Consider the following 16,880-nt stretch of genomic DNA (forward strand, 5'->3'; position numbering starts at 1 on the left):
CGTCCCCTTCTCTTCCTTCCGCCAATCCCTCCCAGCATCAGAGTCTTTTCATGATACAATGCACCCCCAAAAGTGAATAATTCTAAGGATGATTATTTTATTTGTAAGAAACATATAACTTAATCTCATGGTTAGAGTGTGCCACATTGAATAAAAAATACCATTTCTGGTACTTTTTCCATAAGCCCACTGAAAATGATGAAGCAAGGACTGCAGAGTATGATATTTCTGTGTCTTCCAGAGGGGCTGAGGTTTCAGGGTAATTTCCAAAGAAACTATTAGTGATGAAAGGATTTATTTAATAACACAGTGATGTTTAAGACACTATTTTTACTTTCAACTACTTTCACATCCATTGTCCCAGAGATTGAGGGAACCAAATCTCTGAGGAGTTAAGTGAGTTCTCAATGAACAGACTCCTAGTAAGGCTGCAGCTATCATCTGATGCATGGAGAGCTAAGAAAGACCTTTCAATATGTTTTACATTAACATTAACTTTATAATTTATGAAATGTTTCTCATGTTTATTAAACAAGCATAAATCAATTAACTTCACAGTTCAATGAAGAGAAGAAGACTATTGAAATAAACATACGATATTCTATTTCTAACCAAACTATATTCGGTTCTTTTTTACTAAGTTATTACATTTTTACCTCTTCTGGCTGATCCAGGTCAACTTCAAAGTATGTGGCATCACTCCTTTCTGCCTGGAGAAGACAAGCATCAAACCTTATTGTGAGGGATCTCCTAAGTTTACATACATGTTCTTTACACTATGTTAGCATTTCTGATAGTTTGCCACTGATAATTCTTACTTACCCCTCTGTACTACTTACTTATAGTATGTATTTCAACTGGCTATTGATCTACTTTGTTAACACTGCACTTCAGCCACAGTTTGGTGGAAAAACGTATGCTTTCTTCTGCTCTTTTTGCCAAAGTCTGTCAAATATTTTTAAACTATGATTCTTTCGAAACAAAATGATGTCTCATGTCCAGTCTCCCTTCTTACTATTATCATCCAGTCAAGACCTGGGTATATGCCCCTCATCAAGCCTTTTCATGAAGTTAGAGATAATTTTTCATCCTGGAAGGTATTTCCCTGTTGCTGATTCATTTTAATATGACCAAAACTTATTTTGTATTCCAGTTGCCTTTCCTTCTCCTGAATGTCTTTTCACCTGAAGGAAAGAAAACTCAACTCTGTAATTGGATATATTTTTGTTAGCAACTTTTAAGCTGATAAACTGCCTTGTTTTAGCAAATCCTCTGGTTCGAAGTTAAAAAAACGTCTTAGGAACCTAGAAGTTTAAATAGATTTAACTGCAAGTGGACTTTTACAAATAACAATGAGCTAATCACTTTGATAGCAGTTATCTTTTTGTCTTTAAAAGACAAAATAATTATTATTCCAGCATCATCTTTTCTTTTCTTTGAAAATGTTAGTGAAGAATGTAATGTGTGCATCTTTTCATGTGTTTGTTAGCCATCTGTATGTCCTCTTTGGAGAAATGTCTATTTAGTTCTTTGGCCCATTTTTTGATTGGGTCATTTATTTTTCTGGAATTGAGCTGTAGGAGTTGCTTGTATATTTTTGAGATTAGCTGTTGCTTCATTTGCTATTATTTTCTCCCATTCTGAAGGCTGTCTTTCACCTTGCTTATAGTTTCCTTTGTTGTGCAGAAGCTTTTAAGTTTAATTAGGTCCCATTTGTTTATTTTTGCTTTTATTTCCAATATTCTGGGAGGTGGGTCATAGAGGATCCTGCTGTGATGTATGTCGGAGAGTGTTTTGCCTATGTTCTCCTCTAAGATTTTATAGTTTCTGGTCTTATGTTTAGATCTTTAATCCATTTTGAGTTTATTTTTGTGTATGGTGTTAGAAAGTGCTCTAGTTTCATTCTTTTACAAGTGGTTGACCAGTTTTCCCAGCACCACTTGTTATCATCAGAGAAATGCAAATCAAAACCACTATGAGGTACCATTTCACGCCAGTCAGAATGGCTGCGATCCTAAAGTCTACAAGCAATAAATGCTGGAGAGGGTGTGGAGAAAAGGGAACCCTTTTACACTGTTGGTGGGAATGCAAACTAGTACAGCCACTATGGAGAACAGTATGGAGATTCCTTAAAAAACTGGAAATAGAACTGCCTTATGATCCAGCAATCCCACTGCTGGGCATACACACTGAGGAAACCAGAAGGGAAAGAGACACGTGTACCCCAATGTTCATTGCAGCACTGTTTATAATAGCCAGGACATGGAACCAACCTAGATGTCCATCAGCAGATGAATGGATAAGAAAGCTGTAGTACATATACACAATGGATTATTACTCAGCCATTAAAAAGAATACATTTGAATCAGTTCTAATGAAGTGGATGAAACTGGAGCCGATTATATAGAGTGAAGTAAGCCAGAAAGAAAAACACCAATACAGTATACTAACACATATATATGGAATTTAGAAAGATGGTAACAATAACCCTGTGTACGAGACAGCAAAAGAGACACTGATGTATAGAACAGTCTTTTGGACTCTATGGGAGAGGGAGAGGGTAGGATGATTTGGGAGAATGGCATTGAAATATGTGTAATATCATATATGAAATGAGTCACCAGTCCAGGTTCGATGCACGATACTGGATGCTTGGGGCTGGTGCATTGGGACGATCCAGAGGAATGGTATGGGGAGGGAAGAGGGAGGAGGGTTCAGGATGGGGAACCCATGTATACCTGTAGCAGATTCATTTTGATATATGGCAAAACCAATACAATATTGTAAAGTTAAATAAAAGAAAAAAAATGTAATGTGTGTAATGAAAACATGAATGTAATGTAAACTGTTTGTTTGTCTTGAAACATTTTTTTGTGAAATAAATTAATCTCTCATTTAGATACTTCTGGAGAGTTTGAACACAACAGCTAGCACACAGCAGGTGAACTGAGTGGTAGAGGCAGCAATATCCCTGAGCCCTTATTATCCCAAGGAGAGATGACGAGAATGGTCATAACTGGAAACACCATTGCGTGCTCCCAGGGAGGGACCATGCTCTCTCCTTCTATTCCATCTTTTCTGTAGGACCATGAGAACTGGAGAATGGCCATGGTGAAGGAAGGGAGGACAGTCTGCAATTGGGCCTTGTTGCTCAAGGGAGTTTCAGGCAATGTTCTGAGAGGAGTGTGAGCAGGTGGATGTGGGGAGTGTCATTTTTTCACTGAGAGGTCCTAGGGTGTTGTGAGATGTGCTGTCTCTCCTGATGGAGGAGGGATCGCCTATTTCTGTTCTGTGTAGGTCATTGCTAGGCCAGACCCAGAGAAAACTGCCACCATCTTTCACTGGATAATTCTGTTTGGCTCTTGCCAAGGTAATGTTATAATAACAAGTAAATTATTGTCATCATTCTGTAATTTGTGAAATAGTTAGCTTGTACAGTTTATTAATCTCTGTCTGGATTAAATATGTTAGGTTTCTTGTGAATGAACTACAAATTGTCTCATGCTACCAGTCTGTATCACCACATACTTTGGAGCCATATCTTAGACTAAGTTCTGAAGTTAGCACATGAAGTGAAAAATTGGATAGAGTCAGAATTATCCTAAAAATCCCTCAGCATCATGTCATGTTGGAGACTAGCATACTGAAACAACATTGCTGTTTTTTCCTTTAGTGTTGGAAAAGAATTCTCTCTGGAATTAAACCGGTTGGCTGGCATTTAGGTCTTTTAGATCTTTAATGGATACAAAACTAGAATCACATTCAGCTCAGAGAGAGGCTGTCAGACAGATGAAGAAATCTAGTGAAACAGAAGAAGCAGTAGATTGATGTGTACATTATTATGAATATAACAAAAGACGGTCAGCTGCCCCCACATGAAAACTATAATTTCATCTCTTTTACTATTCAGGTAACGTTTTTCAAAATTGATTTTGTGTCACAGACCATAATGTTAGTAATAGTTTGTCCTTTTTTGCATCCATGGTTTTGAATTTACAGGCTAGTAGAAAATTACACTTAACCTCTCTGGCTTCTATCTGTTAAATGAGTGGTTTGGATTGGGTGGTTGCTAAGAGTTCTTCTAGTTCCGGGAACATCCACTGCACCTTGTGTTAACAAGGATAAATTTGTCCATTCTCCCGTGTTAAGCCTCGTTGTTTTCTCATTATGCCTGCTGATCAAAGACTTACTTAAAATTTAAAAGCATTTTCTTTCCATTTCTGCTTGTTATTTGGCTAGACAATAACATATATTACCATTCTTTTATTTTATTTTAATGATTTTAACAATCCCATCATGTGAATGTTAACGAAAGACTTCCAAAAAGAGTGGATTATTATAATAGAATCTCCTTACAAAGCTCTGACAATATATTGTCATGAATACATTGTATTTGATATCTACAATGTATTTTATAGCTATAGATATGAAACTAATTATCATTAAATAAAAAGTCAGTGGTATAAATAGAAGCTTATAGACAAAAAGTCAGGTGAGATATTTTTCTCATCACTGTCAGAGGTGAAGACATTTGAAGGGAATATTGTTTTCTGTTTTTTATAGTACAAGGTGACATTGTTAAGGGGCTTTCCTGATAGCTCAGTTGGTAAAGAATCTGCCTGCAATGCAGGAGACCCCAGTTCGATTCCTGGGTCAGGAAGATCCCCTGCAGAAGGGAAGGGCTACCCACTCCAGTATTCTTGGGCTTCCCTTGTGGCTCAGTGGGTAAAGAATCCACCTGCAATGTGGGATACCTGGATTTGATCCCCGGGTTGGGAAGATCCCCTAAAGAAGGGAAAGGCTACCCATTACTTTTGTATTACTGTGTTTAACAGATGACTTTATTTACCTTGGTGAAATTATGTTACCATAGACAGCTAACAATATAAGAGATAGATAACAAACTTTTCATTACCAAATTTTGTATATTCAGTCTAGCTAAATAAGATGAAATTTAAAATTATCAGGGAAAAGTTCTGTCCTATGGCTGAGCTTATCTGGATTTGCTGTGATAGGCCAATAAAATTATTATTTCATTAATCTAGTCCAGGTGAAATTTACCATTAGGTATTTGGTTTCCAAAAGCTTATTAAGTGACACTTATTGAGTCTGTCACAATGTAAAGAGCTTAGTTCAAATTTCTATTTAGCCCAACACTCATATATAGAGATTGACAAAGTCCCTCTTTTTATTCTCACTTCACTTTCTCCAGTTTCAATTGGGCATCTCAAACATAGGATTTTCAGATAAAATGATGGGAATGATTGTCTTTCTTTTTTCTGTACCATTAGTTAGTTGGGGGCATTGACTTAATACATAAATAATAAACAACTATCAGTCAAGCCAGGAAAATCATATTAATAGCTACCATCTACTAAGTACTTTTTATGTATTCGGCATTTTACATAACTTATTTTGTCATTACAACAACACTTTATGTTAGATATTATTCATGTTTTACAGACAGAAAAACTTAAGCCAGACCATCAACCTCATAGGCAGTAGAAATGGAGTTGGAGCCCAGGACAGGAATTAAAAGACTTGATGCTGTTGGTATTTAAGTTACACTTGACTCCCATACTCTGAGTACCACCAGATAATATAAAAATCTATACAGTGCTTCATGTTAAACACTTTCATCTATTTCTCTTCAAAACAGTCCTGTGAGGTGAGCAGGATAGTTAGATGAGGCCATTGTAATTCAGAGATATTAGGGGAACTTTACAAGGGTAATGAGAAGTAGACTTAACCTGCAAATGCGTTTTAAACTTCAAATGTTGGTTTGATGTTAAAATAGAGAATGATCACTGAGACTTACTGTAAGTGGCTTTCCCTCTGGTGACGTCCAAGAGATCCACGTGAGACTGAGGAAACCAGAGCACAGGCGGCTCCTCTCACCTGTGTTACTGTTCGTGGCTAACCCACACTTAGCCACATAGCTGTCACTGGGCCTCCGAGGGAGGATTCTTACTCATGCTTGAGGTTCCACCTTGTCACCGCATAAGGGCTTTCTGTAAGTAATTGAGCAAGTGCCGTGTTTTCACTTCTTATCATATCACTGGACCTCAGCAGGACCTAATATGTCCTTTTCAAAGTTTGAGACAAGGCATAGGTAGTTGTTATTATTGACCATCCCCCATTCTCACTCACGTAAAACTCTAATCTCATCCATAAATGTTAGTGCAGAATCTTATTATCATCATCATAATGGCCAGACGCGGCCCATGTTCAATTTCCAGAGATGGTAAGGACAGAGTTCAAGAAAAGTAGTGAGGATCAGCCCTAAGTGAGGCTGACAGGCAATCCCCGGAGGAGACTCCTCTGGTTTGAAAATTAAGTCACCCAGAGCCGGTCTCCTGGCCCCTCACCTATATTCCTATTCTCATTCCTATTCTCACTTTTCATGATATATGAAATATACACACGTACATGTGTTTTCTTATAAAATGTATACAGTCCCTATTTCTATGCACATAATCACTGGGTTCTTTAAAAATAATTCAGTAATCAAAGTAATTGATTTTTCACATTTTTATCTTCCAAGAACCAGCTTGTAATTTAAAATTCTGTGAGATCCAGTTTCACTGATCTCACACTGATAATTGAGAACCACCCTGAAGTAGTCACAGATTACTAAAAATAGTCCAAGCCTAAATATACAGAGGAAGTATCATTGAAAAGTAAATGTGTATTTGTGTCAGAAGCACCTCGATCAATATTGTTGGATTTGGCACTACACAGAGCCAGGTGTGAGTCATGAATCTACTTCTTTCTGTGAGAACTTCTAAAACTTGTTTACCCTCTCTGAGGAGCAGCTCAATTAAAAGCAGGAAACATGTTTACCTGAAGGTTTGGCATATAGTATTTACTCAATAAATATTAGTTCTCATCTCTCTCTGCTCCCTACCACTCTCCCATTACGCCCTCTTTTATTACAAGGCTGCCATTCATTTGTCAGACAACTATTTCTTTCTACAAATTGTGGTATCTATTAAATAGAATTTAAATCTGAACAGCTATTAAGTAACTGTAAAGGGTGCAAGATGGAATGTTCTTCTGAAATATCCAGCATCATGCATTCCATCTTTATTTGGAGCTTTAGAATGGAAAGTACAAGCTCGGCCAATGAGGGAGCCTCCATTCACCAACCTTGTGTGTATATTGTGGAAAGGAAGAAACATGTTACATAAAAATACATCCCCTGTTACAGATACATGAAACTGTCATCCCAGAATTCTGATCTTCCTGTAATGGCATAATTTTAGGCATAGTGTGTTAATTATATAAAACTCTTCAACACTAGTTTTCCCAAAAAGCAAGCTATTAAAATCAACAGTGAAGCACCTTACTGCCACCTGTATTTGCTCTTGGTTCTGCTGAACCTTTATCATCTCTTCCCATTACTTCTTTTCCATGTCTTTCTTATCTTCCCAGGGTCCTTATCTTCTCAGAATGACAGGCTCCTGCCCAGTCAGGCCACATGGCCACTTATTAATGCAAGGTATTGAAAGATTCTGTGCAGATTCTAGCTGTCTGGCAAAGGAGCCTTTTCTCCCTATGATGCATCAAAAGTACTTTTAATTTTGTTTTGTTTCATAATTCTTCCTGCATTACTGTCTAGCTTATAAAAGGAATAACTGTGTATTTAGTTTTTCTCTGATATAAACAGTAACAAAGACTCAGTAGTCAAGAATAATATTTTTTTAATCTTTATCTCACTCTAAATATTAGACTTGGAAACCTAGAGAGGTTTGCTATTCTATAAAGTGGGAATTATCTTCCTGTTACGTTGACTTTCAAGATCTACACAGTCTTGTTCCAAGTCATGTCTGTCTCCCCTCACTAGCGCTTTTTCACTGACCCCTCCTTCCTGGATAATCCTAGGCATTAGTGGTGTTGCCTTCATGATCCCTCACTTCTCTGACTCTCCTTGATGTCAGACCCAAAGTATGCTTGTACCCATGGCTGTGTGTTTCTAGCATTATGTATGAGTGACATGTATGCACAGGTTTATAATTCTTAATTATATTTTTGGGATTCAGCAGACTTCCGCTGGGGCCTCCCTCATAGCTCAGTTGGTAAATCATCTGCTTGCAATACAGGAGACCCAGGTTGGATTCCTGGGTCGGGAAGATCCCCTGGAGAAGGAAATGGAAACCCACTCCAGTATTCTTGCCTTGAGAATCCCATGGACAGAGGAACCTGGCAGGCTATAGTCCACGGGATCTCAAGAGTCAGACGCGACTTAGCGACTAAACCATCAACCACCAGACTTGGGTTATATCATGATTTCACATTTCAATAGCTCATGCATAAGTTGTTAATAAATAGCAATCCAGTTCAATCCAGTATATTACAAGTCAGACTAGTCTTACCCTTCCCAGCACACTGTAATGGCTAGTTCCCTGGGTAATAGATTCTTCATAGTCACAGAGCATCTTGCTCATTCTCATAACACCAGGTAAGAAGAATGACCAGTGCATTGGAGGTACAGTAAATAATGCTGAAATGGTTGAGAATTTGAGGGAATATCACGATTCTTCCCATGTGACTAATATGGTGAAACTCATTCTCTAATCTGCCCATGTTCAGGAAACAGGCACATCTTCCAGAATAGAAAGTTTTCAAAGCTGCGATCATCCTTTAGACTAAAGCCATAGTGGAAGTACAGAGACTTTGAAACAAAATAGAACCTCGTCCCATGACTTGGAAGTATTCTTCCTGTCCCATCACTCATCCCCTCCCCCACACCCCTGCTCCCACACCACCACCCACACGGAAATGTAGTAGGTGTAGGCACCATCCCTGTCCTCTCACTGAGCAGGATAGAATTTGTTCCTGAACACTTTTGAATCCACTATTCTCTTCCTGAAATGTCTTTTTCTCCATCTGGTAAAATACATCTGTCCTTCTAGAATCTGCTCAAGAGTCACTTCCCTTGTGAAATTTCCCAAACCTCCAGATTCAGTTGTCTTTTCTTTTGAGTCCTCACTTTGTGCATACAAATTTTCTGGCTGCTTATACAGTGACCAGCTCATCCCAATTTACTTAGGAATGTCCAGGTATTAGCAAAGAAAGTCCCACACCCTGGGAAAGCCTTTAGTCCTAGACAAATCCAGGCAGACAAACCTTGTATGTCTTCCCCATTGGAATATAGACCTCCTTGGTGAAAGAGTTGTATTGCATCCATTTCTGTGTTCCCAGTGTGTTACACACTGATACATTGATGAATGTGTATATGAGACTTGAAAAACTGAAGTCAATGAGTCAGAGTTGGCAGATACCAGTGGAGGAGCAGTTTATCTAGTTTTGTCTCAATACAGAAAGATGTTGAAATAGTGTTGTCATTTAGTTTTCTTCTAGATAAACTCTATCGTACCTCTAAGTTTATAACTCACTACTTTTGCTCAATCTAGAAGCAAAAGGTTAGCAATACCTACGATAACAATAACCTCCTCCTACACCCAGCAATAAAATTTAAGACAGATGTTTTATGAAAATGAGAAGAAATAGATAGAAAACATTTTTAAATGCATGCCTACTGGCAATTTTGGAAAATGAGTCTACATAACTGGTAGGTCCTGGGGGCTTCATGACATGAATGATAGGGCACAATGTCATTTCTGCTGAGTAAAATATCAAGTTTACCATGTAATTGGTGAATAGTAATGGCTAGGTGATGAGTCCCACTTCTATAAAAGATACACATAAAATACACATTACATATTACAAGTCAGTGTCTTAATGGGGAAGTACTGGGGAAGAGAAGAGAGCTCATTTATCTGAAAATATACCCACATTTGGGAAGCTCTGCCTGGAGGGGGATGGGGGAGCAGACTCCTTAGCTGTGAGAGTTTCAGCACCAATGCAAGAATACTCTTCTCAGTTGGCTATGAGTCTACCTCCCACCTGGACGCTATGACCCCAGATCAGACACCCTCATGTCCAGAAAGAGCAAAAGAACATGTGAGTGACTCAATCTTCCCATCCACATTCATAAAGCAAATCTACATTTCCCTCAGGAACAGTAGGGAATAATGAATGAGCATCCACAGGAAGAAAATGATCACTTAAGTGTTAGAACTGGGAAGAAATCTTTCAAGAGGCAGGATTCTATTAGTCTGTTTCTTTCTTTTTTTTTTTTTTTAATGCTCCAAGTGAAATGGATTTAATTATTCCATTTATCCAAAGCTCATTTTTAAAAATAAAATATATTTAAAACATTAGTCTTTGAACTAGTGCTTTTAAAATTTATACTTTCAAAACACTGTAAGGCACACATCATATTATGGAAAGCCTATTTTATAGCTCTTTTTGTTTCTATTTTATCTCCCCTGCTAGTCTATGTGTCTGATTGATCTTTGCCCATCCCTGCACCCCCTACCACAGTGCCCAGCAAAGACCATTTGAGAAACAAATGTTTGATGAAGCATGGTAGCATTTATTGAGTACTGGCCACCTCATGCGAAGGGTTGACTCATTGGAAAAGACTCTGAAGCTGGGAGGGATTGGGGGCAGGAGGAGAAGGGGACAACAGAGGATGAGATGGCTGGATGGCATCACCGACTCGATGGACGTGAGTCTGAGTGAACTCCTGGAGTTGGTGATGGACAGGGAGGCCTGGCGTGCTGCGATTCATGGGGTCGCAAAGAGTCAGACATGACTGAGTGACTGAACTGAACTGAACTGACTGACCAGTCTTAAGTGATATACTCAACTTATTTAATATGCACAACAACTTTATGAGGTGATATTACTTTCATCCCATCTTTACAGATGAAAAATTCTGAAGCATGGGGAGGGTAAATAATGTGCCCAAGATCACATTCTAGGATGGGATTGGGGGGGAGGCTTGGATGTAAATGCCAGCAACATGACTGCAGTGACCAAGTTCTTAATACAGTGTCCCTCCCACCTTCTGTCAAGAGGGTTGGCCCCAGAAGATCCCTGCAATGTTATTATTCTCTTACTAGTTTCTGAAGCAAAAGGAAGCTTTTATTCCATTTATCTAGACTGAATAGTAGATAAAACTTTATGGGATCTTCTCAAAGTTTGTTCTAAAGTGAATAAAAATTATAGACAGGGCTGGCAGAGTATGTGTTTGGCTGCCCATGTAGCTGCAGTTTAGGGCTTCAGATGTGAGGAGGCAACATGCACTTTGCTAACCATCCTGGAGTGTGGGAGTCAGAATTACGGTCAAAGAAAAATTATGGAATCCCAAGCAACCAGGAAATTCATACTGTGATTCCACTCAAGAATTATTCTCTTAAAAAAATGTACTCCAAATAAAATAGATTTTGGGAAGCCCCAGAAGGAGCAGGTTTGCATAGGCGGGATGACATACTGAACAGCAATCCCAAACATCAAGCTCACCTTCCCACACCCAGTGCTGAGTGGCTGCCTCCTGGTGCTCCCACATTTTGTCCCTTACGTAGTGCCTTTCCGTATGAGCACATCTCTGTTGTAACATAAGAGAGCAGGTCCACATCTTTCCTAAGCAAAGTGGATGACTTTTTCACTATCACAAGAAAGTCTTGAAAGAGTCTCTGTTTTGCAGGATTCCATGGGTCATTACCCAGATGCAGATTGCTTATAGCTCATAAACTGGCCCTAAGCTTCACCTGAAGTTCTGTCACAACATATATTTTATGGGAGAGTTAAACTGGAAAACAGCAAGATCTATGACCTTTCATGCCTGCCTGCCTCCATCCAGATATTTATGTGACAAACATTTCTTGAGCACAGGCTACCTCATGCTTTGGAGTAATTAGTGTAGCCACCTTAATCACCTTGGAAATATTTTACTCGTGGTACAATCTCTATTTGAAAGGTACTTTCTTCCTCTCTCACATTGACCCAACGATCTATTTCTAAACTGTCAACCGAAGTCAAGATGATGTGAGAGTGGCCAGTGGGTGCAAAAAGTGTTATTGGTGACTATGTGCTAAAAATGTCCCTCTCCACAAACCCAGGAGAAGCAAGATGGGGGAGTGAACAGGTTGGACTATGGATGGAGCAGTGTTAGTGAGGGTCAGACCACGGCCTTCATCGCCCAGCAGATCTGTCCTGTGTGTACTGATGGGCTCAGGACATGAGGCATTCCCATTGTTTCTTCCATTTCCTCCCCACAGTGAAGGAGGTATCAGTCAAACAGGACTGCGACCTGTGACTACTTTTGGCAGCATGTCATCCAATCTGCCATAAATATTTCCTTCCCTCTGTGCATGTCTGAAACTTTCATTTGCGTGTATCCTCTCTTCTTGAGCAAAAGAACATTTGTTAATACTCCCCAAGGCCGAGTACAGAAAAGAAACTTCTAGTTGAATAAAGGACACCTTTGTACACCTTTGCAGCTTCCATCTCTGGGGACTGCAACCCTAGCTGAACAAGAGAGTGATCTGGAAAGCTTTTTTTTTTTTTTTTTTTTTTAATGTCAAGCCGTATACCCCATTTGGAGATTGTGACTCCATTGAGTTCGGGTGTGCCTGAATCCTCTCTGTTTTTTGTTTTTTTAAGTTATTCAGGTTTATCCAGAACTACAAAGTACTGCCACATGCAAACTTATCTTATGTTTCCATTCCGTAATGAAAGAGGGTGGGAGAGGTAAGCTGCAAATGAGTGACTATACTGGCAAAGAGAAGAGGTGATGGAAGGGCATCCTTGAATGTCCTTTTGCCATTCCCGTGTGGATGGATCTCATATCAGTAGTCTTTCATTTCTGAAATGGGGCTGTTGGGATCTACCCTCCTCAGAATACGTCTCTTACCCCCTTAGCTCTTAACACCTACAAATTCTATTACTGAAATGTAATAATAGACTAGATATAAGAATAAGAATTTTTGATAGTTTCCTAGGTTCCTGTCCTGTACAGAGCTGGATGAGCTGGCTAATAATTCCCTCACAGAGTCTTTAAAAAAAATGAAGAGGAGGATGGCAAATGTCATTCACATCCTTTTATACATTGTAGGGCCCCCAAATCCTTGCTAAAAGGGCTAGAAGCTATTCATACTGGAAGCACAAGGAAAACAAAGCTTCCTTACTCAGCGACAATCGTATTCCTTTGTGATACGTCTTTTAAAGCTTGGGAGCATTTTAAATTTTAAATGAATGACTCTATTTGTGACAATGTAAATGTTCTGTAGCAATTAGCTCAGGACACTAAAGCCATCCCCAGCTTCCACTGTTTGTCAGGTACAAGTCATACTAGATGAGTTCATTGGTATTTTTCATTCTCTGTGAAATGTAGAACTTCAGTTTAATGGTGAATGGAATCTTTTCAACATGGTTTCCATAAAGCAAGTGGCTGCACATTGACTTTTCTAAGGAAGTAATTACATGCGTGTGGCAAGTTGGAGGAATCCAATTGTGTAGTAAAAATACCCCAGAAAGTTCTTGTAATGTATTTTCTAAGGATAAAGTTATGTACATGATGAATAATGACCTAGAGAAACAGAAACAGAATAGTTGGGAAATGAAGAAAGATGGTAACTTCTGGAAACCTGAGAACTGTTTCTAGTTTCTCAAAATTAATAACATATATTTGCAGATAAAAATTTTAAAACACATACTCAACACTTTACAACATATATATATATATATATATATATATATGTTATCTCTCTGGGGAAACAATGGAAACAGTGTCAGACTTTATTTTGGGGGGCTCCAAAATCACTGCAGATGGTGATTGCAGCCATGAAATTAAAAGATGCTTACTCCTTGGAAGGAAAGTTATGACCAAACTAGATAGCATATTGAAAAGCAGAGACATTACTTTGCCAACAAAGGTCCATCTAGTCAAGGCTATGGTTTTTCCAGTGGTCATGTATGGATGTGAGAGTTGGACTGTGAAGAAAGCTGAGCACTGAAGAATTGATGCTTTTGAACTGTGGTGTTGGAGAAGATGTTTGAGAGTCCCTTGGACTGCAAGGCAATCCAACCAGTCTATTCTAAAGGAGATCAGTCCTGGGTGTTCTTTGGAAGGAATGATGCTAAAGCTGAAACTCCAGTACTTTGGCCACCTCATTCGAAGAGTTGACTCATTGGAAAAGACTCTGATGCTGGGAGGGATTGGGGGCAGGAGGAGAAGGGGACGACAGAGGATGAGATGGCTGGATGGCATCACTGACTCGATGGACGTGAGTTTGAGTGAACTCTGGGAGTTGGTGATGGACAGGGAGGCCTGGCGTGCTGCAATTCATGGGGTTGCAAAGAGTCAGACGTGACTGAGCCACTGAACTGAACTGAACTGATATTGTCTCTCACTGTGTCCAGTGCTTTGTATACAAAGTTGAATAACCTGTGGACCCTATACACAGGTATGTACAATATTGAGAAGGAAATAAATATGAAAATCAGTCATTAAAACACAGTATGATCAGGTTGTTAGATTAATTATTGTGACATTATCATTTAAGGTGTCGTACACTACATCACAAAAATATGTTTATCCAAGACCCAGAAAGAATGATCTCATGAGCCTGAATAACAGGAATACTATGTCCTTTAAAACAACCATCTTGAGTTTATCTTAACTATTCCAAAGAATATAACTTGTTTCTTTTTCCTGCTGGATTAGCAGCTTGAAAGCTCAATACTAATTTGCAGCATAATGGCAACCCACTCCAGTATTCTTTCCTGGAGAATCCCATGGATGGAAGAGCTTGGTGGGCTACAGTCCACGGGTCGCAAAGAGTCGGACACAACTGAGCTACTTCACTTTCACTTTCTAGTAAACAAATAGGATCCTATATTATTAATTTTGTCTCTAGATCTTCCACCTAAACTCAACTAACTTCACCATGGATTTTGTTTACTTCTCCTTGTTGTTGTTCTTTAAAAAGGGCCTCAAATTCTCTCAACAATGAGTCAATGTATAAGAAAATAAATAAACTGATGACAGAAGTTTGTTGAAGGTTTTATGTGAGAACCAAAGGGAGGAGCATAAAACAGGTTTGGAATGTTGCTGGGTGAGGGTGGAGAAGGAGTTATGGTACAGATGGGAAAAGCATCGTAGAAATAATGATAACAACAGCAACTGCACTTACAAATATAGTAATAGGGAATAACTATACCTTGAAGAATAAACAACTGTACTTTATAATTGTGGGGTTCTCCCTGTATATCTATATTTTGCAAATATTACTTCTCATATCTTCACAGCCACCCCAAGGAATAGATATTATTGTCCCCATTTTGCAGAAGAGGATATCAATGGTCAGAGAACTTAGTAATTTGCCTCAGATGCTACCTCAGACCCAGGCTGTCTTGCTTCAACTGCTTCACCACTGATACTCTAAGTCTCACAGGAAGAGAGGAGAGGCTTGATAGGGTATTGCTGATTCCAATGAAAGTAAAAGTCACTCAGTTGTGTCTGACTCTTTGTGACCCCATGGACTATACAGTCCATGCAAGTCTCCAGGCCAGAATACTGGAGTGGATAGCCTTTCCCTTTTCCAGGGGATCTTCCCAACCCAGGGATCGAACCCAGGTCTCCCACATTGTAAGTGGATTCTTTACCAGCTGAGCCTCAAGAGAAGTCCAAGAATACTGGAGTGTGTAGCTGTTCCCTTCTCTAGCAGGTCTTCTAGACCCAGGAATCGAAGTAGGGTCTCCTACATTGCAAGCAGATTCTTTACCAACTGAGCTATGAGGGAAGTCCACTTATTCGAGTTGAAATCTTCCTATTACATCAGAAATATTATTTCCAACTCTGCCCTGACTCATCTCTGTACCTTCCCCTTTGGCTGCATCACCATGCACCTTTCACTTACAATCACTCCTGTGGGGGAGGCAGTATTATGCCCATCTGAGAGATGGAAGATGCTAAAGTTTCAGGCTTAATAATTTGTGCAGGGTCACACAGCTAATCAACAGCAGAGCTGGATTTTGAATCCAGGACTCACTGACACCAGAGCCTGTGTGGCAGCAGCTCCCCTGCCCCAGCTCTTGTGAGCAAGTACTTAGATACTGCAGTCATCTTGGCAGGTTTCTGGCAATTGCTTTTCTGCCTCAACAGGAATTCAGTTCAGTTCAGTCACTCAATCGTGTCCAACTCTTTGTGATCCCGTGGACTGCAGTACTCCAGGCCTCCCTGTCCATCACCAACTCCCGGAGTTCACTCAGACTCATGTCCGTTGAGTCGGTGATGCCATCCAACCATCTCATCCTCTGTCATCCCCTTCTCCTCCCACCTTCAATCTTACCCAGTATCAGGGTCTTTGCCAATGAGTCAGTTCTTCATAGCAGGTTGCCAAAGTATTGAAATTTCAGCTTCAACATCAGTCCTTCCAATAAATACTCAGGACTGATCTCCTTTAGGATGGACTGGTTGGATCTCCTTGCAATCCAAGGGACTCTCAAACATCTTCTCCAACACCACAGTTCAAAAGCATCAATTCTTCAGTGCTCAGCTTTCTTTATAGTCCAACTCCATACATGACTACTGGAAAAACCATAGCCTTAACTAGATGGACCTTTGTTGGCAAAGTAATGTCTCTACTTTTTAATGTGCTGTCTAGGTTGCTCATAACTTTCCTTCCAAGGAGTAAGCGTCTTTTAATTTCATGGCTGTTGTCACCATCTGCAGAGATTTAGGAGCCCAAAAAAATAAAGTCTGTCACTGTTTCTACTGTTTCCCCATCTATTTGCCATGAAGTAATGGGACCAGATGCCATGATCTTCGTTTTCTGAATGTTGAGCTTTAAGCCAACTTTTTCAGTCTCCTCTTTCACTTTCATCAAGAGGCTCTTTAGTTCTTCTTCACAACAGGAATTATCTTATCCATATTAACAGAAAATTGGTGGTTAAGATTTGGTTTCTCTTACCTCCTTTTGTTTCTCATGAATATTTATAGACCTAAGATGAGAGGACTGTGTGTG

General features: G+C 39.4%; 1 protein-coding gene across 12 annotated transcripts in view; it reads left to right on the top strand.

The window, feature by feature from the left end:
• The window catches only part of MAGI2 (membrane associated guanylate kinase, WW and PDZ domain containing 2), a 1,460,538-nt gene that overhangs the window by 1,096,343 nt on the left and 347,315 nt on the right, over positions 1 to 16,880 (top strand). The gene's annotated exons all lie outside the window — the stretch shown is intronic.

The sequence above is a fragment of the Bos indicus genome, chromosome 4 (genome assembly GCF_029378745.1).
Source record: "Bos indicus isolate NIAB-ARS_2022 breed Sahiwal x Tharparkar chromosome 4, NIAB-ARS_B.indTharparkar_mat_pri_1.0, whole genome shotgun sequence".
Classification (NCBI taxonomy): domain Eukaryota; kingdom Metazoa; phylum Chordata; class Mammalia; order Artiodactyla; family Bovidae; genus Bos; species Bos indicus.